This window comes from Octopus bimaculoides, chromosome 4 (assembly GCF_046866305.1).
Source record: "Octopus bimaculoides isolate indiv1 chromosome 4, ASM4686630v1, whole genome shotgun sequence".
NCBI lineage: Eukaryota > Metazoa > Mollusca > Cephalopoda > Octopoda > Octopodidae > Octopus > Octopus bimaculoides.
The window spans coordinates 132197320-132221836 of NC_142931.1; the positions used below are offsets into that span (position 1 = coordinate 132197320).

General features: G+C 35.5%; 1 protein-coding gene across 2 annotated transcripts in view; it reads left to right on the top strand.

Annotated features, from left to right (window-relative positions):
- Nucleotides 1–87: 87 nt before the first annotated feature.
- Nucleotides 88–24517, top strand: part of LOC106874677 (solute carrier family 12 member 8) — a 74799-nt gene continuing 50369 nt past the window's right edge. The window contains exon 1 of one of the 2 annotated variants that reach the window (XM_089351489.1): nucleotides 88–278. The gene's annotated coding sequence lies outside the window, so the exon portion shown is untranslated. Of the gene's footprint in view, nucleotides 279–8896; nucleotides 9034–24517 lie in introns of those variants that run through there. The other variant, XM_089351490.1, reaches the window with a different exon arrangement.

The following is a 24517-nucleotide window of genomic DNA, read 5'->3' on the forward strand; positions in this document are numbered from 1 at the left end:
CATTATAATTGATTGACATACATTGTTTTGGATGCATCTTTAAACGATAGTTATGTATCGGAGTGAATAACGAGAAGGATTTTGATTAGCTGTTGCTATGGTCTGCTCGAAGATTAAGGTTTCAGTGTGTTTGACGAGGCAGACGACAAGTTATCAATGTCTCGCTTTCGCAAATCGATGTTTACAATTTTAAACGAAATCCAAGGCTAACACGGAATATTTTTTTCTCAAATTTCACTGAAATTTATCTCGCTTTCTTTATTTTCTTACACTAATTGGTAAGTTCTCAAATTTACTCAGTTTTATAGTTAATATTCTTTTTTTTTGTTTGGAAATCGATTTATTTTTTCTTTTCTTCTTTTCTATTTATTTTTCGTTTAACTTTTCGCCAAACTTAAGTCGAGTCTCTCACATCTTTACTCTTTTACTTGTTTCAGTCATTTGACTGCGGCCATGCTGGAGCACCGCCTTTAGTCGAGAAAATCGACCTCCAGGACTTATTCTTTCGGTCTCTTTTTGCCGAACCGCTAAGTTACGGGGACGTAAACACACCAGCATCGGTTGTCAAGCGGTGGTGGGGGGACAAACACAGATACACAAACACACACACATATATATATATATATACATATATACGACAGGCTTCTTTCAGTTTCCATCTACCAAATCCATTCACAAGGCTTTGGTCAGCCCGAGGCGTTAGTAGAAGACACTTGCCCAAGGTGCCACGCAGTGGGACTGAACCCGGAACCATGCTACTTACCACACAGCCACTCCTGCGCTCGGAATTATCGACAGTATTTCCACTTTTATTTATTCTATTAATTTGAATTCGTATTCTCAGTGGAAAGATGTTGTTATTTACTCCTTTGATAGACCTACGATCAAAGCCGTTCAGCTGTGACTAATTCGTTTTTTTTTTCTTTTTTAAAGACGATAGGATATGATTCGAAGAAAAATGTGGCGGTTATTTCTTGTAGGTCGAGCAACTACTTTGAGGTTCCCTCGTTGACTATTATAATTGTTTTATTTATTGGTTCTATTATTGTACTAAAGTTTATGTTATTCTTATTGCTGCTGTTGTCGTACATTAATAGAATCCAAAGAAAATAGTGTTCTACGTCAACAATAAATAAATAACAATAATAATAATAATTCAGTTTAAAAAGTGGAATTAATAATACATGAGCCGTTTTAATTGAAGAGGGGTACATTGAAGAGGGGTACATTGAGGAGGGGTACATTGACTGTAAAAGACAATAAAAATGACAGTAAGACTGCGAGATGAGGGTTGACCACAATAGCAGACCGTATTTAATGGCATATTGGACACACCCCAATTTCAGCCGCTCATATTCAGCTTCAGGGACGAAATTAACTTATGAGAGGCCCAACTTCTAATATACGACCCGGGGTGATTTTGTCTTTTTCTTTTTGAGACATATTTGGTGGGGAACAAAAAGTGCGTGTTATATATATGCCACCATATATGGTATATATGTACAGACATGGACATAGGCGCACACGTATATAACCACATATCCACTTTGATAAATCGTTTCCAAATCAGATTCCTCCTCTACAGTTCCAGATAAACCAGGCAGCAAGAATTACTTTAACCGCGGGCTCTGTATTTTCAGGGCAGGAGTCACCTGTTTTAAACATCTTATTATCAAAACCTTCAACTTTTTATGAATGACTGGGTGTTCCCTTTGCCCCCCCCCCCCACCAAAGCATTTTCCTGAGTTTATCCAAAACCTCTATGCTTGCTTTCAGACTTTTTTTTATTTGTTCTTGTTTCATATGTTCTGAGTTTTCCTTTCATAAGTCCCAAGTTACACAGGAGTTGAAAAAAAAATTGAGAATGTGTTTCATATATAATGCATGAAGGCCAGTGAAATATGCCTTGTGTATCACATGAAGTATACATGAGTCGCCACCACTATGCTATTTTCGGTATCCAATTCACGTTAGATTAAGCAAATTATAATAATTAAATTCAAAGGCAGCGGATATTAAGAAACTTGGCATCTTCTTTATCTATTTCGTTGTATTAAACTTCTATAATAAGTAAGTTTTATTGCCTTCACAGTGTTTACTGTTTCACAAAATCAAACTAAGAAAACTGGACAAAGCAGAGAACACTATTGAAAAAAATTAAAAAGATAAAAAAAAGCTTAATATTATTCCAGGAGGTGACAAGTTCAAAAAGAAGCTATGTCGGGACACTGAGAATAAAGTACTCAAACATAAATCTGAGTGTGGAGAAATAATATTTAATCCATAATTGTTAATCCGACAAAATACATATTAAGCTTAATAATTATTTTTCCTCATAAGATCGTTGAACAAATCACATTATTACTTAAATATATTTTAGACATCGTAATGTTAAACATCTCCAATCAAACCGAGAATTTTTAAAGAGGCAAAAAAAATATTATTTTAGTATAGTTTCTTCTTTAAACCATATCTCTATGTTTAAATTGATAGTCGCATTTTCAACATTAGCTCTCAAAAACAATTTTAACTTATATTAGAGTTGCATTTCAGGAGAGAATATTCAAATTGTGTATCTTAGCTGCTTAAATAACAATGGCATATACTAGTGAATTCGTGTAATGTTTAATTAATATTTAAGCTTAGTGTTTTAAATTTAATTTAGAATGAAAGCCGGAGCTATAGAGTAAGGGTTCACCCATTCAAATTCACCTCGCAATTTACTGCGATCAAGCCGTCGTCTTCTGCTATTAACCTTCTAAATGTCTCATACACGTCAGCTAGCCGGTCTATTGTCAATCTTCAGGTACAATAATAATTAGCGGATCCCTTTCATTCGTTTTGCTTACGACTCCTCCACCATGCTGACTGATGTATATAATGTTGGTCCTTCAAATATTATTTGGATCGATAAAAATAACTGTAATTCGATTCTCCGATGGGGTATGTGTCTTGCAAATCAATGTCGATCGGCTTATATATCCGCTACACATCCGTGTTAGCTGATTTATGTGCAGTGGTCATTTAGATATGCAACTGGGTCTCTATAAATATTAAATTAACTAATTTATTTATTTTTATTCAGGAATTTTTTAAAGTACATAATACAGACAGCACAACACCCTAGCTTAAGCCGGTCCTGGTTTTAGTCATGAATATCCCGTCTTTTTAAAGGTACCCAAGACTATATTCCCTGCACATGATCTCAAGGAGATTTAGCTGTTATTTCTAGCATGTAGAGCGGTCACGTAATTGTTTCTTTGTTGATTCATGTTACAAGTAATCCAAATGATCCCTTGGAAAAGCATAATGGTACGTCATCCGATTTCCTTTCGATACATTTGAGTTCTTGTTCTTAAAGAAAGTGTATCGTTATTAGCTGAGCCTACGAGCCGGTTTCGATTCTCACTGACATAAGTTCACATCAAATACAGTATTGAAGCTATCTTGAAAATCTCGAGTTTCGTGGCTTTGCATAAGAAAATAAGTATTCTTAAGAATATATACGATAACAAAAAAAAAAAAAAAAAAAAAAGCACTGGCACTCCGTCAGTTATAACGACGAGTATTTCAGTTGATCCAGTCAACGAAACAGCTTGCCTGTGGAATTAACGTGCAAATGGCTGAGCACTCTACAGACACGCATGCCTTTAACGTAGTTCTCAGAGAGATTCAGGGGACTCAGAATGTGACAAGGCTAGCGCTTTGAATTACATGTACAACTCATTTTGCCAGTTGGGTGGACTTGAATTAAAGCAACGTGAATTAAAGTGTCTTGCACAACGCACCATCGGGTATCGAACTCATGACGTTACGTCCGTGAACCGAATGCTCTAACCCAGGGGTTTTCAAACTTTTTGACTTGCGGACCCCTTTATATTTCAGGCTTTACCTTAGGGACCCCCTTATAAACGCGTATGAAATTTATACATAAATATTTGCTTAAAATAACATTTTTACATTTATTTATTTAACAGTATTTAACAAATAGGTTTATTGTCAATTAAAATATTTCGATTAAAATACTTATATAAAATCAAATTGCCCATAAAAAGTATTTGCTGTCCACGGAGCCCCTGTGTTCCGCGGACCACAGTTTGAAAACCCCTGCTCTAACCACTAACCCACGCGCCTTTACAATGCGCACTATAGGAACGTTTGGTACCGCAATGTGCTAATGAATTCAGGTTTTGCTAACATCGTTTTACTTTTCACCACACCAGGATTGATTATGTTTTTGTAATATATTTATAATGATTAAATAAGTTACACCATATTATCAAAATAATAATTTTTTTTACCTTTATAAACTGGAACATGTGATTTTCATGTTCCTTGAAAAACACCTAAATGAAACTGCTGCTTGAAATCCCTGAATGGTACTAAAATCTAATACTTGCTTAAATATTTACCAGTACTACTATCATAATTATTTCAAATTTTGCCACAAGGGCAGCTTATGGGACATAGGGATGAGTCGATTACATCGACCCCAGTGTTCAACTGGTACCCTCCCAATTTCAGGGTTTGTGTCAGTTAGAAACCAATAAATATGATGGGTTGGTAGAATTGTTAGAGCTTCGGATAAAATTCCATGTAATATTTTTTCCGGCTCTTTACATTCAGGGTTCAAATCGCACTAAGATCAATTTTGTCTTTCATCAGCCCGGAGTCGATAAAATAAAGTACAAGTCAAAAACTGTGACCTATCACCTTAACCATCGTACCCTGTTCTAGTTTTCACTTGACCAGATCGAAGCATTTGCTCCATTTACTTCTTGTAAAAGGGGTGGATTTCATGGATAAGAAGTTCCATTAGTTGGTCTTTTTGATGGATCTAGGATCCTAGGTCAAAGTGAATAAATAACTGGTTGCTTGACATCTAGAATGTCATCTGGTACTTACAGTTCTCTACCAGTCAGGAAATGTAGGTGGTGTAACGTTAACCTCGAGTTGTATAAAGGGTTAGTTGTAAACAAGAGTGAGGACATTCTCGGGAGACCTATGGATGTCTATGAAGGTGAAGTGAGCAGTGTATTGAAGAGAACTTTCTGCGTAGAAACTAAGACAGTGTAATAAAACGACCGTGCGAACCAAAGGAGATGGCGACGAACGAAGAGAAGGCTCCTTTAAACGCGTCGCACGGTTGACCACAAAAACATATAATATGACATAGGGGGCTCGCCGGAAACGTAGAAAAACTCTCTCACGTGACCTTATTTGAAGGCCGCGATTGGATGGTATGCACCCTGGCGCGAAACAGAACTGGAGATGAATGCTGCGCAAATAAGAACCAATCAGGGTGATGGACACAAGGGTCCAAGCGGCCGAAAGCTAGATGTTAGCCGCCACGTTATCATTTGTAAATGAATATCGGAGAGAGGTTTCACTACAACAGCTTCCTCAAATCTTTGTCCTGATAATGTTAGAGGGTGATATTCTCCGGATCTGTCCGAAATGCACGCAAAGCGAGGAAACAGTTTTGCATGCACTCGTTTAGTGTATGAACATTGTTTAACTTGTAGATTTTATGACGAACCGTGGTTGTTAAATGTAAGTCGAATCCTGCTGTGAGCTGAAACCGCCATCTTTTGTCCATGAAGGCCTGACAGTTTTCTCTTACCTGGTGGCTATATCGACAGAAATTTTATGGGGGAACTGAAATAACTGAGAACAAACAAGGTCCTCTTCGAGCAAGCACTCGTCAACTTCATGTACCGTGTGGAACGGAAAGTGCGGCCTTTCAGTAAATTTGTTGAGAGGTGAGTGCTCGAATAATGGAGGCTCGAATGAATGAACTTACTCTCAGTATCGCCCGTTGGCAGAGAACATGTCTTTGATAACTTTGGTTATGTGAATTCAGTCATCGGTGGTAAATACCCCTCTTCTTATCGAGACATGTCGATTTATTTGTGCTCTTGCTTGTCATGTCTTTTTTGTTTTGTGTAAGACCAAATGTCTGTGTGTGTGTTTTTATTTGTCCTACTGTTGCTTCAGTTGTGGCCAAATAAGAAATTAGAACTTCGGGCACCTTGGATTATTTCTACTGGTTTTTCTACGCTCTGGATTCAAATTTACTCAAGTAATGGGAGTCGATATAATTGACTGAACCCCTCTTCTCACATTTTGTTGTTTGCAGGATTGTTACGGGGTCTTAAAAAATTGCTTGTTAGAATTCCGTCGAGATCGACTTTGTCTTGCATCATTTTGGAGTCGATAAAATAAACAAGTTAAGCACTAGGGTCAATATAATTGGCTTACTCTGCTCCCTAAAATTATTGGCTTTATGCCAAGACTTTAAACCATTATTACTATTATTACTAAAGCGGCGAGCTGGCAGAGTCATTAGCACGCCGGACAAACTGCTTAGTGTCATTACATCCACCTTAATGTTCTGAGTTCAAATTCTGCTCAGGCCGACTTTGCCTTTCATCCTTTCGAAGTCGATGAAACAAGTACTGGAGTCGATGTAATCGTTTTACCCCCTTCCCTTACAATTACTGACTTTGAGCCAAAATTTGAAACCACTATTGTTATTATTGAAGTCATTGTTGTTGTGTTCCTTTTGCGCTTCCTGTCTTACGTAGCTGTAGAACCGGGTCCAGACTACGGGCCCGAAATGTTATAGGGAATATATCACATGATTGCCAGCATTCTCATTTGTTCTCTGTAGTACGATCTTCTGGACTGAATAGATGTTCCTGTTGTCCAGGATACGGTTGGTGAACTTTTCCTGTCTTCATGAGTCTTAGAGCTTCGATGACCACGGCTATTATTTTTGTCTTTTTATTGATTTCAATCTCCAGGTTTCTGTACTCGGTCAGCTTCTTTGTGTCTTTGACGCAAGGTATTACAATGTCAACGAGTATGCACCTCTCATCCTTCTTCTCTTTGATAACGTCATGCTTGTCGGCTTTTATCTCTCTCTCTCTCTCTCTCTCTCTCTCTCTCTCTCTCTTTCCCTCTCTCTCTCTCTCCCTCTCTCTCTCCCTCCCTCTCCCTCTCCCTACCCCTCCCTCCCCCTCCCTCCCCCTCCCTCCCCCTCCCTCCCCTCCACCCCTCCCTCCCCTCCCTCTCCCTCCCCCTCTCTCTCAGTAGTGATGGCATGTCCCAGAGAACATCGTTGTTGTCAGTGGCTGTGTTTGGCTAATGGTCTACTTTTTTGTTATCCAGCATATTTTCCAATGCAGGTACGATGCTGCCTTATGCAGCATCTGTGGATGTATTCTGTCTTCGTTACTCCCGAGCATTCGGAAACATATAGACATCCCTCTGTTACAGCAACCTCAGGCTACGTGATTTCATGCCTAAAGAAATTGCAAAGTATGATTCCTAATTTGGGGATAAGATCAAATTTAACCTTTATCGAAACTCTGATAAATTTAAATAATTTAGAATCTGTACTTTCTTCTCAGCCAGAAGCCACTTCTTGGTGTTTTAGCGAAGATCAAAGTAGTTAATAATTTGAACAGCTATGTTTTCGATACATACATACATACATACATACATACATATGTAGTGAAACCTCTCTCTCTCGGGCATTCAATCACAAATGATAACGAAGCTGCTAACATCTAACCTTAGGTTGCCTTGGACCCTTCTGTCCACAATCCTGATTGGTTCTTATTTGCGCGGCAATTGTCCCCATGTTCTGCTTGCTAAGGGGGCATTACGTCCAATCGTGGCCTTAGGATAAAGTCACGTGAGATAGAGTTTTTCTGGGTTTCCGGTGAACCCTATTTCGCCTATAAATAAGCCCGATCCAGCGACAGCAATTGTCTTAGATTTCAGATCTCTCACAGGTCTGGTCGCTGACCACACACATATAGAACACAGCTACAGCCAGTTCCAGCGCCGACGTCTTCACCACCTATGTATTGTCTACCACAATGTCGTGCGCCAGCAACCCCACCACCAGGTACACACCAATATCAACACACTCGGTTTTATATCGACACTGTTTGAGTGGATTGTTTCCACCCCGAGCGAAACATTGATGTGTAATATGGTGGGGACGTTTGTGTATATATGGTGATAAGTGTGTGTACATGAGTCTACTGATTGTGGTATGGGTGCATACTTGTGTGTCTATGCAAGCAGGTGTGTCAGTGTTTGTTTTGTACACATGTATATATCTCTACATATTTCTATTTTTGTAGGTGAATATACCTGTGTATCTCTATAGCAGTTTAATTTCAATGTACCCTATCATGACTGTTAACACTTTTACATCTGTTTATGAGAAACCCGGACAATGATAAGGACTGGCAAACAGTTTTATTATTATGCTAGAAAATAAATTTAAATGTTTTAGCAAAGCTACTGAGAAACCACATGCTTATGAAGCAGTGTTGCTTACCACATAACTATATTACTACATTTAGCAATATGTTTTATATATAATATATATATATATACACTAAGTGCTATATATTTTGAGAATTGTGTAATATGATTCCTATCTGGCTAACTTTGTTTTCTATTCTTTGAGCACAATTTTTTTAATAATTATTGTTGTTTAGTCTCAGTTTAGCCTAGAGCAAGCTGACCTGAGATAAAAGTGTTACCAGTTATGAACGTCCCACCTTATTTTAAAACTCAGCAAGCCTTTCAATTTGAGAAATGAGATGGAACAAAATCTTGCAAAATGCTTTGTTATTTTGTGAATATATATTTTAAATCCCTATGCTTGTCACTGTTGGATATGGGCTCTCTCTTTGAAGATTACTGTGACACTCAGACAATCTAACTACAATAGATATTATGCAGTTTGACCACAACCCACTGAACCTTCAGGATTATGACTGTGTGGTTTTTGAGACCTGACAGTCACATGGGAAACTAAACAACTAGCAACTGCTTTCAATTAAATAGTATATGCTTAAGTTTATCGTCAGTCTTTTCGAAGCCTCAGATCATACATAGCTGTCATCTGCAACAGGTTGTACACATATCTATTTTCTCACCAGATTATTGCCTCTTTCTCAGTCTACAGCCTACTATAAGCTTATAGCCGAAGTCAACAAGCTGAAGGTAATAATTTGTTCATCATTTGACATTCTTTATTTGTCATTACCTAGTAGCCCTTTCACAAGATATTTGCTATGTGTGTGTGTGTGTGTGTGTGTTTGCATGTGTATATATATATATATATATATATATATATATATATATATATTTTATGTATTTATGTGTGAGAACATGCATAGATGTTTGTGTGCGAATGTGTGAATTTAATTAGGCTTGTCTTTAAAATTTATTTCCACTGTCAATAAGAAGATAAAGATTATTGTTAACTGATCAACAGGGTATTTAAAAATTTTTTCTCTGTTAAACTATACTGTAATTATTATATATTAAAATTTAATCTTTTTCTCCTATGAATGTATAAAACATTGCCATTAGCTTGTAAGTTATAAAGCAATTTTATATCATAAAATTACAGCTCATCATTAGATTCATTTATAAATTATCATGGCTTGTATCATTGTGTAAAAAGTCACCACTGGGTTAATATTTAACAGGACAGGGCATTTGTTTAGCAAGCTTATCAAATTATGGAAGGTGGGAAAGAAAGGAAAAGGATTGTTATATAAAGATTAGAATGATAAAAATTTAGAAAGTACATACACACTGACACACATTCATATGCTGGTACTTATTGGTAATGTTATTTTTAAAAAATTACTGTGAGAAAGAAGTGTAGCTTCCAAGGTCTTGGTGGTACTATTGGACAAGTAAAATCAGTGGGGGTAGAGTTTTTGTCTGACCTCCTAAAACAGATTCTCTTCCATTTTTTTATCTACGGACTCCCTTACATTACTATTTTATTCTGGTGGACCCCCATAGCCATTCAATGTTTAAAAACTAGTTTTATAGAAACTTCTTTCAAAATTCCTATTTTGTTTTTCAAGAAAGAAATCTAGCTGTTTCTTGCAACACATCTAAAGCAAACTTTTATCAGGAGCCCTTAAAATACTGTAAAAGGTTGATAGTAACAATAGTGACATTAGTCTCTCTCTATCACCTTTTAACAAAATTATTTATTAAGAAACAGTAGAACAATTAACAACATAATAAAAATAAGTTTTATTTTGGTGATGCTTTGTTTTACAAATCCTGTGTCATTCAGCCTGGTAGCCGCTGGTTAACTTGTAATTGGCATCTGGACATTAAGAGCTTCGTTGAGGCATGCCAAAAGAGCAAGTAGTTGTCACGTCGAAAGCATCACGCTAAACAGGCTTAGAAAGCACGCGACGCGCTTTCAGTACTGGTTTTACTACACCTGCGCACTCGAGGGGCTTCCGGGAAGGCAAGTACCTTGCGCATGCATAGATTGTACTTCCTTAATAGCGGCCATAATTTCGCGCCACTACAATACTATTGTAGATCCCCAATTTACTATTCATTATCTTATATGGACCTTGGTTGAGAACCATTGTCCTAGACAAAAAAAGAAGAAAAAAGTGTACAGATAGAATTCCAGAATGTTTGAACTGTAGAGAAATAATTTGCTAAATTATGTAGTACTAAATCTTGGCAAAAAGATTGGATAGAGGAGGAGAGGTGTGTTCACTGGCTTAGCCAAGGTAACTGTAACATGGTGTCAATCTAAAGGAGCAAAAGCTGAGGTAGAAGTGGTGTAAGTGACACCGAATAAGCAATATTTCTATGGGATAGTCATTGTTGCTTGCTGGTGAGTGAGTCATTGTCAGTCAGCCTATGGTACAATGCTTGCATGTGTGACAGCAATAGCATTGTCATCCTAGGTATATAGTTCAGTATATGTTGCACTTGAAATTTCTCTAGGGCCTGTACTAATAAAAACAAGAGTAATGCCTGGTTCTAAATAGAAAGCATTGTCCCTAGGGTTGCAGATTTGGTTGTCTGCACAAACCATGACCCAAACTTTATGAAGACCATCATCACTAGTGATGAGACATAGGTTTATGATCTCTGCTCAATGTGTTGTCATCTTGTGTGAAAACGAAAATCTGACACGTGCACACTACTACACATCTCTACTCTAAGTGTAACAGCCAGGAACTGATATGGCCTACCCGTGTGAAAATTTTCCCACATGCACAGGAAGGGTGACGCCATCTCCCACCCCAAGGATTTTACCCACGTGGCATTAGTTTTGACAGGAAAAAATAAAGTCAGATACTTCTTGAATGTATCTCATATAAACAGTGCATTGTTCACACGATGTCAGTTTGATGGAAGGAGGACGCTAATGTATTCTGCATACATTTGATCACTATAAATATATCATTTGTGCAGATTGTTCAGCAAAAACTGAACACTCACATTCCATTATATATATATATATATATATATATATATGACACAGTCATGAAAGATCATTAAATAGTGACACCTATAATTTAGTTGTTGATACTTAAACATTGAGAGGGAGTGGTGCAAGACTATTGATTCATGTAACCAATACATCTTTATCGATAAAGGAAATGTCATGACAGGGTGGTAATGATATTGCTGGTTATATTCTTTTCATTTCTCTTAAGAGTATTGTGAAACCAGATTACCACACTACTCTCAAGTTAAACATTTACTTTTCCATGCTTGCATGGATAGACAAAATTTGTTGAGACAAATTCTCTATGGCCAGATGCCTTTCCTGTTCCCAACCTTCACCTGTTTCCAAGCAATGTTACATATCCTCAAAGCTGGACATATTTTCATGGACCACATTGCTCAGATATAATGGTAATGTTCGTTTACAACCATCATATGATATCAAAACAGGGAACATATTCATGCACACACACACATGCACACACACACACACACACACACACACACACACACACACATGATCAACTTCTTTCAGTTTCCATCTACCTGAGCTATAATAGAAAACATTTGTCAAGATACTGCACACTAGGACTGAACCTTTGCACCACATTGCTCAGATATAATGGTAACGTTCATTACAATGCCTAAGTCTAAGTGTGTAATTATTTCTGAGTAAATTTTGTCAGCATAGTTTTGTCTATTTCCAGATTTTTTATAGCAGTCTTTAATTCTTGTTTTGTAATTGATGTTGCTGCATCACTATCCATTTCTTGGTAGACTTTATAAAGCTGATAGTACTCAAACTTTACAACTCTTTCAAATTTATGTTTTGGTGAATGGATGATTTCTTTCTTGATCTAACCAGCAACATTTTATGCTGGGAACATCTGAGTCATTGATGGGAACATTTGAGTCAATGTATTGTTATACGTGTTGGTCTAGTTTCTTGGGAAGTTGCCAGGTGTATCTGCTACATCATCTAAAAATTTTAACTTTGTCTTTTATGTTCACTCCCGTTTGTTGTTAAAATTTATGCATAATAAATTGGTTATACTTCTGCAGTACACAATATATTTTGACAATTTTTTATACAATTCCTAATGGTATTTAATTATAAAACTATAGAATGAATTTTTAAAACATCAAATAGTTATGAGAGTCCACTTAAGTAAAATAGAAATCAATTGGGTCCAAAGGGAAAAAATGGTTGAGAACCACTGGTCTTGTTGACCACTCCTGCCAGTTGTCTGTGCATCCTTGCCATTTCAGCAACACAAACATGAAATTATGTATCACTACTCATTATAATTCTCATATCATGTACAAATTCTTACTAGAGATTATAATCTCTCATGTGTATTATAATGTTTTAGAAGGCTGGTAGTAAAATACTTGAAACTCTCTAACACCGAATTGTATATTGTTTTCATCAGACCCCATATAAAAGCAATGCCGACTGTCTGTAGGTTGTTGACATCATTAAGACTCTTGACTACTTTTGATATTTGTCAATACAAGAATAACTAGTTAGAATAGCTTTTATAATAACTATGGATAAGTCTGAATGAGTTATTTCAACTGGTAATGACTCCCAGCCAGCTCCTTGAATCATTCTTCTTAGAATTGTTGACTTTTTAAATTGTACTTCTGGTGGCAACAACTTGACTTCTTCCTCTTAAAACATCACACAGCCACTCTCATTTTCTAGCCATACTGAGATTGTGTATCTTCTAACTTATATAATTATTGAAAGCCTTCATAAATCTATCTTTTGTTTGGCTTGGTCTGTTTAAAATCTGGATAATCTTCTAACTAGTAAAGCACCATACCCTTGCTGTGCTTACAATTACAAACCACACTGCTATTACTTCACACACATTGCAACATAACTTGTACTGTTTATATTTAAAGAAATATGTTGGAATGTCAACTTTTATCTTCTCTGTTTACTTTTGGAACTCGTTATCTACTTGTAGTAATGAATGATACTTTAGTAACTGTTATTTATGGGACCCTTACTGTTTTACTCCATATTTTAATTACATTTTTACTGATAGATCATAAAGTCTCCACAGGAAAATTTTTGTCTTTGTATAGTGTATCTATGCAAATACCTGACTTCATCATTGTAAACTAATGAAACACTCTTCAAATATACAAAGCTCCTGCTGTGAACAGCAGGAACCTTTTTTTTTTTTTTTAAATAGCTAAATATTGTGGATCCAGTTCAGTGTCAGTCGTTTGAAGCAAAGTAGTTTGGTTCTTCAATTGACAAAAAAAAAAAATCATTATCCCAATAAATTTGTTTAAGATAAAGACATACAAATACACCTTAAAATTTGGTAAAATATTTGTCTTCCTTCTATCCGTTTGTTTATTTGATATATATTCAAATTCAAAGCAGCAATGAAATGTTAGTCACCACCTCTCTTTTTTGCAACCAGCTTCTATTTATTTCTTTCATTAATTTATCCCCCGTCTTCTTATAAATGTCTTACAAAAACTCACAAACACAACCAATATTATGATAATGATAAAGCCAGTGGTGCTTACAGTAAAATTAATTAATTAATTATACTAATTTTATTGGAGGTTATCAAAATAATATCATAATGAAACTCAGTAGCTTTAACATAAACATTATTTTGCTTTTGTTTAAAAAGGCCTAATTCCCTCTATAAATCATTTTAACAGTCAGTTGAGAAATCATTAAAAATATGGTATGAGGGTATGATTATAACCAGCTTTCAAGTCATCTTCTCCTCCTTCTCAACAAAATGTACCATCTTATTACCTTAGCAAATACACTAACAAATAATATCTAAGATTGCTTGCATCAAAAGACATTGGATAGAGGTAACCAACATTTGTTTGCTTGAACAAAGTAACTCAGATTATATGAAGGGATTTCTAATAGGTTGGCATGGATGACTCAGTAATGCAGTGGCTAATACAATCAGGAAAATCTCAGTTTATGCAATCTTAGGGTACATATTATTGATTATACTTTTATTACACCATTTATTGGAGCAGTGGAATGACAGAATTAGTAGAATATGACATTAAATGCCATGTGGTATTTATGTAATCTTCCTATTTTGTATTCAGCTTCTACTGGGTTTGACAATGATGTTCATCGTTCTGGGGTCAAATCAATCAATTACAATCACATTCTCTATAAATTTGTGGTCTTGTACCAAAATTAGAAATCAATATATGATTATCTAAGTCTTCTATCCAACCAGTTAATATCTCATGCTGTTAAGACAATTAAGAATGCTGTTACCATTTTGTGTCTGCTTTGACTTGATCAGATACAAATGCAGATAAATGTTTGTCTTGCATGTATTGTGATTTCATATTCTAGCTAGATATTCTTTTGGGTTCTTTCAAAAAGTTTGTTTTTTGTTTTATTTGGTTTGTCTGATTTGACATTAACAGGAAGGACAGAACAATGCACAGGTAGATAGAATAGTGGTTAAGATATTTGGTAGCTGAAGCCGCCTCGAACTAACAAATATTGTCGGAAGAAGCAACATATTTTTATCTAGCCCTCAGAGAATCTATGTCCTCTTCAAATACAAAAAAAAAAAATGTGTGTGTGAAGTGTATAATTTAATCCATACAATTCCTGTACTTAGATGTTCAACAATCTACAGACATTTTGCTATGTTAGCAACAAGCAAGAACATTAGTATAATATCAATGAAAGTAATTGCCTATAAAATTCATCTCCTGACACATTGGTACATTAACAGTGCATAACTATAGTCATGGCATCAGAATTTCCAGCCTTGCAGTTACAAGATACACCAGCCATACATTTTTATATTACAGTGAAGGTCTGTCTCTGCCATGTGAACAAAAGATATATATGCACACACACACACACACACACACACACACACACACACACACACACACACACACACATTTTAAACTGATTATTACATTTATTTTCCTTAACCAAAACTCTGTGTTGTGTAATAACTAAAATTGCTTCAACTCCACATTAATTTGAATCTTTGCATGTGTAAAATGGCCTAAAAGCATACTTAATGCAATAAGGTTTGAAATTTTTTTTTGTCTTGTTTTATGACTAAGTCAGAGGAGGAAAGGCAGTCTTCCTGACCTTTCTTTTCTGAACCTTTGCGACAGATGTAAGGGAAAAAAACAGTTGTCCTCACACTGAAGGCATAGTCTCAATGCTTGTAACTGTAAACTCTGTTAGGCTAAGTTTTTCTCCGAAGAACAGAAATGGTCCTTCTGACGAGCTTCAACAAACTTTCCATTTACTAAATTTCACTGAGAAGTTTTGATCAACTTGAGGCTCTAGTAGAAGGTACATAGATTACATTGTTGCTAAACAAACTTCTGAATGACATGGCCTTTATTGTTTCAGCAAACAGTCCCATAACCTTGCACATCTGGGTATTCAGGAACATATGTATGTTGTGCTCCAATGCCTGTTTTAGCATAGTTTCTATGGTTTGGTGCCCTTCCTAATACTAAACATTTTTATAGGGTGTACTGGGTGCTTTTTCCGTGGGACCAGCATTAATGAGGTGGTCTTGCAAGACTTAAGAGCTTAAAGAGGCCCCTATAACTATAAGAGAGTAGGGAGAGATAGAGATAATTTTAAGCAAGGTGATGAGAGAAGGTGAAGTGTGAGAGGCACAGATTTAAATTTAAATAATAATAACTGATTGATACACTAGATTACCTGATAGTGTATGTAGTGGTATTGCAACTCAAACTGAACACTAACATCAACACTTTGAGAGGTTAATTAGTCATCCAAAAACTTTTATTGTTTATCACTACATTGTTGTTGGTTAGCCACAGATGAACCCAGGTGAGCAGACCTATGATCAAATGTTTTGCAGCCATGAACATTACATGCTCCCAGGCATCACATATCTAAGACTACATAATCCAATATATCTGACCATTTTCAAGACAGTATGGTGCAATTTAGAGGAGACTACAATACTCTTTCTGCATCAGAACACTGCATAGAGGCTGTCATGTTGATGCCCTGAGTTCTTTCTCTTTGAGAATTGTGATTAGGACTTTGACAATTATACAACTGCCATTGTTAAACATTACTGAACAAGACTAAAAAAGAAAACAAAGTCATGCTCAAGATGGCCTTGAAAACATGTAACTTAGAACAGTCTACTTGGGAACATCTTGCTAATTGAATAGATCTGAAATGGATGAAAAGCAAAGTTAACCTCAATGGAATTTGAACTTAGAACATAAAGACAGATGAAATACCACTTCTAAAATACTAAATTTTTTCAAAAACATTAAGAGTAAACCCTGTTCTATGTGACATATTCTACTGGTATTGGACATTTCAAAGTGTTTAGTTAAAAAAAAATTAATGAAATAATCTGTACGTCAAAGTCAACCTTGGCGAAATTTGAACTCAAAAATGTAAAGACAGATGAAATACAGTTAAGCATTTCACCCAGCGTGCTAACGTTTCTGCGAGCTCGCTGCATTAGAAATTTAAAATTTATTTTAGAAATATATTCTTTATTGTTATAGCTGAAGCATTACTCCCTTACTCTCTTACTTACTGACAGGAAATTTCGTAGCATTTTACCTCATAACTCTTTTTCTACTAGTGATTCTGAATTCCTCATGCATTTTTCTGTCATTTAAGCTTAAGAAAGGTATACTTTTAATTTAAAATTAAAAATTTTATGTTAATTGAAGGTTAATAGTTGCCTTACTGCCCCCCCCCCCACCGTGAGGTTGCAGATATTTTGATGTAACTTTTTTCTACTGAACCAAATCTCAAACTATTTATGCCAAAGTGTAGTTGAGGAGGTGTCCTCTTTAAAACTGTCAACCGTTTGCAATTTAGTTGAGAACTGAATTAGTGGTGAAGCTTGGAAGCTGCTGCATTGATGAAACAGTGGACTTAAGAATATATTCAACCACTACCGTAGTTAAATGATATGAGTTTGTATATAAACACAATGCTTTATATGATAGAGCCACCCTTAAATAAAACAAAAAAAATAAAACAAGTACTTTGCAACCCAAGTAAGAGTGATATCTTTACTCTTTAAATAATGTTTGAAATTTTTCTGTTTAAACTATCATGTAGGCCTTGCTTTTAAGATTTCATATTTCATTACTGATAAAAAATTCAATTTGAAATTAGGATCACTTATCTGTTCCTTTAGCCTTATGTTTTGTTCTGTGTGAAACAATTATAAAGAAACACAATAAGAATGAATGTATATATATCTATCCTTTTGTGACCAGAAGCCTTAAAATCAATTCACGCATATATACACACCCACACACACACATATATATATATATTCCAGGTGTCCATGAAGTAACTGTTATATAAAGTTATTTTTTTAAAGACTGTGTTGGCTGATTTTTTTTTTTTTACTGCATGTTACAAAAATCCATCAATGTTAATTGAATTATTGATATTTTGTTTTCTCTGTATTGTATACTAGTGACGCTGTACTAAAGAATTAGTAGGTTAGTGACAAAGAACCATTGATAAGTTTGTATAGAAAGAAAAGAGTAACAAATCTCTATCTACCTTTCTGTCTCTCTATCCTTCTCTCCTTCTTTCTTCCCCTCTTTCTTTCTTTCAACTATTTTTAATGTATTGGGCATAATTCTAATGAAAGAGAGCAAAATTACTAAGGTGCAGATTTATTGGTCAACATGTCATAGAATAAAATTTTTTCACAGTTTTATACTAAAGTTAGATGCATTTCGCCTCAACTAACATTTGTTTCACATATCACAACAAAATCACCTTTAAAACACCCTACAGAGATACCAAAAGTGCTAGATTCCTATAGATACTGGTGAGTTGTAAGAGGTCATAGTTTCTTCATGGCACTTTATAATTCTATCCAAATGGATTCTCTTGCAAAATGATTTAATTAGGCTGCTGTTAATTACTTGACCAATATCAATGGATACTAAGGAATTAATTCAGTATAAACTGATGACCATATTCTGTTGGATAATTCATACTAGTTGCCCAAAACCAACTAATTTCCTTCATCTAATTTGGAGATCAGTCAGAAAATAAGTTGAGCCAAAATAATGTCAAGCTATTTACTAGGCATACAACACAAGCTAATCAATAAATCTAAACTGACTGAAACACAGTAAAAATAAATCCATGAACAAATAAATAAAGTTAAAAAGACATCTTCCACAAATATGTGGTATTTTAGTTCTTTTTTTTTACATGTCCCCGGGTGAAATTAGATTTACCAAAATGAAATAATCAAAGAGAAAAAGATTATAACTATCAATGACAAGGCATATAACATTATTCTAGTACACTTCAGATTACAGTTGTCATGGATGGTTGATCTAATACAACAAATATGTTTAATCAACTGAAGCATGAAAACCATATATCTACATACATCTGTATATTTGCAGCACAAAATCAATTGTAAAACATTTTTTTAGAGTTCAATTATTGAAGCTTGCTTGCCCAACCATATAGTTTCAGATTCTGTCCCACTGTGAAACACTTTGGGCAAGTGCCTTCTACTATAACCTTGCACCAGCCAAAGCCATGTGAGTGGATTCCATAGCTATAAAATGGAAAAAGCTTGTCATGTATACTCTTTACTTGTTTCAGTCATTTGACTGCGGCCATGCTGGAGCACCGCCTTTAGTTGAGCAAATCGACCCCAGGACTTATTCTTTGGAAGCCTAGTACTTATTCTATCAGTCTCTTTTGCCGAACCGCTAAGTTACGGGGACGTAAACACACCAGCATCAGTTGTCAAGAGATGGTGGGGGGACAAACACAGACACACAAATACACACACACACATATATATATACATATATATACGACGCACTTCTTTCAGTTTCCATCTACCAAATCCACTCACAAGGCTTTGGTCAGCCCGAGGCTATAGTAGAAGACACTTGCCCAAGGTGCTACGCAGTGGGACTGAACCCGGAACCATCAACATTGCCTGTTAATGTCTATCTACCATGCTGATTTAGGTCAGATGGTTTGACAGGATCCAAGAACTGTATCATGCTCCAGTGGTTGCTTTGACATGTCTTCTACAGTTGGATGCCTTTCTGAATGCGAACTTCTTTACAGAGTATACTGAATGCTTTTTACATGGCACCAGCTTGTGTAATGTCACCTTACATCTTGCAAAACTAAGATCCTCTTTGAATGAGTGGGTCTGTAGGTAGAGATGGATGTGGTTTTATTTTAAAAGATGACATGTTAGAGTGTGAAAACAAGGGCCAGGACAGAACAGGTTTCTTACTGTAGAGAAACATCAAAGCTTCTCACATTATAGAGGAGAGGGGGGAATAATTTGGGTGGAGTTGGAAAAAGAGATAAAATAGTGATGGTGAGGTGTCAAGATGGATCTTCAAGACATGAAATGAGTAGAAGAGAGCGGAAACAGAAGAACAAGAAATTTAGATTGGTAGAAGTTGCATGGATGGTTAGAAATAGTGAGTGGGTGAATATAATGAATGAAGAACTAGTGTTGAGGGATGATAAATGTACACTGGGGGGGGGGGGAGACAGGGAAGGGTAAGTGATGACTGACAGTACAGAAAGGAGTGAAGAACAGTATGACAGTAATAATTATATAGTAGACAGGGGTAGGATGAAAGAAAGTGATGATGTTTGGGTGGATAGGTTGCAAGAGTGTGAGGGGAGAGGCAAATATAGTGCATGAGGGGAGTGAGAGCAGTGTGGTGGCAGAGGAGAAATTATTTGGTGGCACAGAAGGGTGATCAATGTGAAATATACAGAGAGGTGGACAGTGTTAAAAAATGAAGGATGGATATCAAATGAAATGGTTCTGGATAGAGAGAAAAGTAACTAGTATCAGACAAAAAGATGATGAAATACACAGTTTGTTCACAGTAATTACAGTAACAGAAAACTGCAGATTGACAAGTGATGGAAGGGTCAGTAACTGAGATGTTGTATGGTGGGAACAGCTTGAGAAGAATATAGAGAAAGGGGTCCACTTGAGTGCAAGTACATTGTGTTTCCAGAATCTTTAGTTTTGTTGAGATGGAGTCTTCTCGAGTACAGCACATCATCTTGGTATTTTGTCTTCCCCTCCATAAGGTTTTATGTATAATTGTGTAGGTTTATGTATATATATCTTCGCATATGTGTTTGTATATGAGTGTGTGTGTATATATATGTGTGTGCGTATGTATGCATATATATATGTGTGTGTATGTGTGCAGAAACCTGTTATATTTCTGTGCTTATGTGTGTGTGTGTGTATGGGAGGTGGGGTTGATATGATTGACTAAAATCTTTCAGCATGATACTCCAGCATGGCCACAGTTTAATGACTAACAATTAAAAGAATATAAGTTATAAACATGGTTTTTCTTTATGATTTAACTGCCATCTTGTAATGTCCAAACGATCAGTTTTTTTTATGACTCGAGGCTGCCATTCTGTGAAGTCCAAACAATCAGTTTCTTATGGCTTGTCTTATGTGATGTAGACCATATTCCAGGATATTTATGAATGAAAGCATTCTGTCTACAACGTGGTGTACAAATCTGAGGCTGCTTATGCAAGACATTATAAATGATAGGAACATTTTCGTACAGTATTCCAAATGAAGCTGATTATAGAATTACAGCGAGTGGGGTATATTCAATTATCGTCTGTTGGACAAGATGCAAATGAAATACTTGATCAACAACCAATAAAATATTGATATTTATACTAGAGTATGCACATGTATGCAAATGACGAAAACTAACCACTAACCATTGAATGCAGGACTGATCTAGTGAAATTCATCTTAGTGACGGTATCAAAACCTATAGCATGTGGTTATTATGAATCGTAAGTGTTTGAAATAAACTGAAGAACAATTGTTATTCCACGCATGCATTTAGGAGACATATAACATACAACTGGATGTGAAGTATTAATCACTGAGAACCATCAGTCACTAATAAAACATTTTCAGTAAGAACTAAGAAATAAAATATTGGAAGTTTTACCTGTCAGAAAAAGCATCCAAATTTCTCTCAAAATTCATTTTACTGTCTTAAATGAAGGACATGCAGATAATGCACTTCATGATACGAAGAAATATGTGTCATGAAGGCTTGGTGGTAAAAGAGTTATTAATAGTGGTTGCTGAAAATTTAAGTGTCCCATATAATTGTGTCTAGAATAAAAGAGCTACTTGATGATCAGTCACTACAAAATCAGTAGTGTACTTGTGTAGGCACAAAGCTTAAGTGAATGAGAAATTATTACATTCACACCTGCTTCAAGGGCATTAGTAATTAGAAGTGAATGTACTACATTTGAAAAATACAACTGGTTTATGAACTTGTCTTGTTAGAAATTGACAAGAGCATGGGGATATTTAGCCAGTTCTGTTTGGAAGAAATGTCAGTGACAATCTTTAATTTACATTGTATCTTATTTTTCTTTGTTCTAAAAATACATCTCACTGATTCCTCATCCATCCTGCTGAAAACCATTTCTCTAAACTTAACTGCAAAAACCATATAAAAACTTATTGAATGTAACATTTTCACGTGACTTTTGTGATAAATGAATTTATTCAATGTGTTACAGTAACACGGAAACTTCTTTACTGTGTAGCACAGAAACTGATTTATACAATAGTCCACAAACTTGTTCACTGACTTGATTACAGTTACATGGGATATATTTAAGACAACAAGCTGGCTTGTTTCTAATTATGTTAAGCTGTGTTCAAATATGCACATACATACTCTGATCCGTTCTTACTGCTATGTTCTTGGAGACACATTTTCATACTCACAAACACAGATACAGTAATCCCTCGACTATCATGGGTTTTACTTTCCAAAACCCCCTGCGATTGGTGAAAATCCGCGAAGTAGAAACAGTACTGTTCTGTATATTTTTAAAAATTATTTTTGTAATTTGTATATATTCATTTTATTATAAATGCAAGACAACACATGGAGGAATCGATGTAAGCTTAAATAATAAACTGCAATAGGTGAACCACAATAGGTGAACCATGATATGGCAAGGGATTACTGTATAAACATACATGCAGACTGATATATTTATGGTGACACAGGCATACACAAATACCCCAACACATTCACTGTGGTACATGGACTGAGTGACATATTCACTGCGTGACATAATATGAGCATACAAAAACACTCAGTAGTACATGTTGATAGACCCCCTACACATACTGTAGTGTCCACATTCACACATGTGCACACCTACACATTTTAACACTAACACATACACATAAGTATATCCAGTGATAAACACCCATACATCCTAATGTGTTCCAGAAATACACTACAATATATATATATATATATATATATATATATATATATATATAAACATTAGTAGATTTCAGTCACGAACCTGGAATGTTTGGTGGGAAATTTCTTGTTCTGTCTGTTTCGTTTTCTTTCTTTCTTTTTCTTTTCTTTTGTTAAATGTAATTAATGGGTTAATCAACAGTTGCTATGGTGACTCATATTTTGTCCTTATCATCATCATCATCATTTTACATTTGCTTTCCACACTGGCATGGGTTAAATTGGCTTCTCTATGACAAAAAAGATAATTATATGTTATTAGGCTCTAATCTGTTTTGATTAGAAGCCTGTATTATTCCATGAAATTGGTTAACCCATAACAATTTTGTTTTGCAAATGCTTGCTTTTTGTTTTATTTATTTATTTATTTGCTGTTTATTTCCTTTTTTTTTTTTTTTCATAAAAAATTTCTCAACGTTTATTTCCCCACCTCTTTGATGTACATTCACATTTATGATTTTCTGCAGAGCCAAACATTCTAAAAAAAAAAATAATAATTTACAGTTTACCCTCTTTATTTTTGTCTGTTTGTTTGCCTTTAAAGAACATTTCCAAATTACAAATGCATCCTTTACTTCAATAACTGCCTCCTCACCCATTATTCACACAAACACACACATGCCCATACAGGCACACACACACACACACACACACACACACACACACACACACACACACACACACACACACACACACACACACACACGTAGTAAATGCAAAACACCTAATTGCTAAGTTCACTAGCACCCTCCAATCATTTGTTCAGCACTGAACCATGCAGGCTGGTTGATATGCCTGACACCTCTTACCTTATGTCTTTTATTACATTATGACATTATATTGGGGAGAAAAAAATGTTTTTATCATGAAAATAGTTTATGTTCTGCCAACTGCATTTGGAAGATGACCTAGTGACAAATAAACACTCATTATTGTCAAATATGGTACAAGCAAATTCAAAGACTAGTCATACATTCATCATTATCATCATTATCACCACCACTACCATCATCATCCCTGCCACCATCTTGACTACCACCACCACCACCACCACCACCACCAAATTCACCACTGCCACCATCATTACCTCATCCACTTTTCCATGCTTGCATGGTCAGACAGAATTTGTTGAGTCAGAATTTCTATGGCTGGATACCCTTCCTGTTGCCAACCCTCACCTATTTCCAAGCAAGATAATCTCTATACACATAACAAAATAGTCACAGCGCAAATACAACATGCTTATATTTATCACTTCTTAATCATATGTATGTATAAAATATTAGTGTTATATACACTAATCAAAGGTATAATATTGAATTTTACATGTTTTTGTAGCATGAGTAACAACTAGATAAGCAGGATATATTAGAGTCACATTTTATTCCTCCAGGTTTAATAAGATCATTCAGTTACAATAATAATAATAATAATAATGGATAATTGTATACAGTGCTCAGGTGCACAACAGTTGTAACCAGATAAACAGAACCAAACCACAATTTGAACTAGTTTTCTTTTTATTTGATACAAAATCTAGTTCTCATGTTTTATGATTTAGTTAAATCAAGTATTCTTTACACCAAAAATGTGTGATCTTTTTAGAAGAGTAACCAAAACGATAGTGTCAGACAGAAATCTTTGTAGTTTTGAGTTAAGCCCCTTTGTGGTCAGTTCGAAACCAATCTAAGTGCAGTTTGTAATTCATCTCCCTGGAGCTGATAAAAAAAGTACTAATCACTTAGTAGTGTCAATGTAATGTCCTCCTTTATAATGTTTCTGTCTCTGTTTGGTCCGAAGTTCAGATATA